Source organism: Lepidochelys kempii, chromosome 13, assembly GCF_965140285.1.
Source record: "Lepidochelys kempii isolate rLepKem1 chromosome 13, rLepKem1.hap1, whole genome shotgun sequence".
Classification (NCBI taxonomy): domain Eukaryota; kingdom Metazoa; phylum Chordata; order Testudines; family Cheloniidae; genus Lepidochelys; species Lepidochelys kempii.
The window spans coordinates 12,111,985-12,114,758 of record NC_136392.1 but is presented as its reverse complement, the minus strand read 5'-3'; the positions used below and the strand labels follow the sequence as shown (position 1 = coordinate 12,114,758).

Sequence of the window (2,774 nt, the reverse complement as noted above, 5' to 3'; positions counted from 1 at the left end):
ATTTTTTCCTACTTAAAACTAAAGTGGATTAATGGAGGCATTTGGAAAAGATCAAAAACACCCTGAAATAATGGATATATAAATTTGCAGACTAACCCTTTCTTGAATACTAGAGGGAATAAAAATGTGGAGAACATTTACTGAGGAAACATAATACTGAAAAGGCACAGGAGTTCAACTAATCTTCAATATTTTATCAGAGGAAACGTGGAGCTTGCCTAATAAACTATTGAGGCCAGATTTTCAAAAATTTACATGCACAACTGTGTACCTAATTTGCATATGCAATTACCATGACTGGGCAAGAATCAGATAATTGTATGCAAATATGTCTACTTAGCTATTTGTACGTGCTAGCCAATTTGCATCTCCCGTGGCAGTAACAGTGCATGCAGATTGAGTAAACATTTTGTACACACAAAGGTGGATCCAAAAGCATATGAAAATATGCCATTTAAAATAAAAAGCAGAAAGAAAAGAAATAGCAAAGGATGAAGAATTAAATATAAATAATACTCAGCACACACACAAGTACAAACACACATCTATACACACACATCACTGTGAAGAAATATATATATATATCTGTATATGTATTTTGAGATCCTAAGTGGCACTTAAATGGTACATAACCTGTCGTCCTCTACCCAGGGCTAAATTTCATGCTGAGTGCATTTTAACACTTGCAAAAGTTGCTGGGTTGCAATACCTAGAGACTGATACCCTTCACAGAACAGGTACAATACAGCCTGAGCCATGGTTGCAGAAGCTTTCTTACTTGTCCATACCCATGTGCTTTTAACCCTGATCTGGGGGCACCACATCTAGGGAGAAGAGGATAGGTCAGTCTCTGTGGTCTCACTCAGTCCAAAGACTGTTGCAGTTGCCAGCAAAGGTGCCAATCCGTGTCAAATGTGGTATGGTTTCTGTGATGTGTGGAGAGATGCCCGACAGGAAATGGACTGAGATGTCCAAGCCCAGAAACTCATACTTTGACATTTTAAACCTATTTTTTTCAACAGTGTCAATCTGAATGGATGACTTGAGCTGAACTTAATCACTATCTCACTTCAAATACTTAGACTTCTGCTTTGGAGTTGACTAAGGTAACTTCATTTCCTTTCTCCATTCGATTCATTTGTGCTCAGATACCAGTATAGCAAGCCTGGAGATAGATAGAAAAATAGATTGAGAGATGAACTGCATCCTTGAACTTCAAATCTGTGTTATATTTTGAAAGCAGTCAGATTTTTTACTTAGCTGTTAGCAGATTAATGAGATGCACAGACTGACATTTTATTTGAAATTTTCCAGGCAGAGAAACAGAAAGTGCTCAGCGTGAAGAGCAGACTGAGCTGCGATGACAGCAAGCCCCCTCAATCACTCCAGGCTTCAGAACGCTCACAGATACAAAACAATGAGCACAAGTTGAAGAACAGAATAAAGCTGTTGATTAAATTTTGATCCAATCTCTTTTGTGTGTGTGCATGTACTGGAGGACTCCACACTTGTGCTGCACTCAGACAGCAGTCATCCAGCAACGATCATCGACTGCACGGTGCCATCAATATCAGGCTTCACAATACTCATCACGTAGAGCAGCTGTTAGAGGCATACAATCCATACAGGTCTTAATGATCCAGAGACAAGCTGAGATCAAAATACCCAGACTGGCCTTAGGGGCGCTTGAAACACATGGTTGCATGGGGCAGCAAGGGGCACAGATATATTGAAACTCTCCCATCTCTAACCTTATATGGCGCTCTTACAGTCTGGCTTCACTTGGGGCATCAGGAGTTTTAAGGCTGACCATGCCAGTACCATTATATCTGCAAGTACACTGAATACCCCCACCATGAGGCCATTTCTGGAAGTACTGTCTTATGACCACATACAAATAGTATTTCTGGTGCGGATCTTCAGTGCATGAGGAACTGCTTTGCAATACGCTATTTCTGAGAATGCCGTTGAGAATACTAAGGCAAATACAGTGGCTAGGAACAAGGGGATGGTATTGGGAGCCAAATATGCATCCTACTCTGTAGGTCTCCAAACACCTTGTATTCAAGGAAACCTGTTTTTCCAATCCCATTGGCCCATATCTCCCTTCATATTTTGTTGAAATCCTGAGTTCCTTTTTTTTTTAAAGGAAACTTTATGTACAGACGTGTTAATTTCATTTGCACACTTTATTAGTAGGACTGCAGTCCAGATGCACTATTTTATAGACCATCATCATAAAGCTAATGCAGTTATCCCTTTTCACTTGTGCCTGATGTCCTAATCTACTATTTTTTTTTCAGACCAATGCATAGTTTTAAAATTTATGATTCATTTTACACTCCATTTCAGTGCACATGTGAACACTTTTCTTTTCCATGTTTGGCTAGATAGACACATATTTGGAATTGGGAAGGAATTTTCCTCCAGGTCATATTGGCAGAGACCCTGGAGGTGGGTTTCACCTTCCTCTGCAGCATGGGGAATGGGTCACTTGCAGATTTAAACTACTTTAAATGGTGGATTCTCTGTTACTTGAAGTCTTTAAATCATGATTTGAGGACTTCAGTAACTCAACCAGAGGTTAGGGGTCTATTACAGGATTGGTGGGTGAGGTTCTGTGGCCTGCAACATGCAAAAGGTCAGTCTATATAACCATGATGGTCCCTTCCGGCCTTAAAGTCTATGAGTCTAAGAGATCAGACAATGAAGCCCTCTGCAAAATGACTGAATATCCTCCCACTTGCCAAGAATGGTTGAATACTTTTTTATTT

At 39.9% G+C, this 2,774-nt stretch overlaps 1 long non-coding RNA gene across 1 annotated transcript; it reads left to right on the top strand.

Annotated features, from left to right (window-relative positions):
- The first annotated feature begins 544 nt into the window (after positions 1 to 544).
- Positions 545 to 1,462, top strand: LOC140897001 (uncharacterized). Its single transcript, XR_012154662.2, has 2 exons — positions 545 to 1,106; positions 1,315 to 1,462. It is a non-coding gene; the product is annotated as an uncharacterized LOC140897001 (long non-coding RNA).
- Positions 1,463 to 2,774: the final 1,312 nt, after the last annotated feature.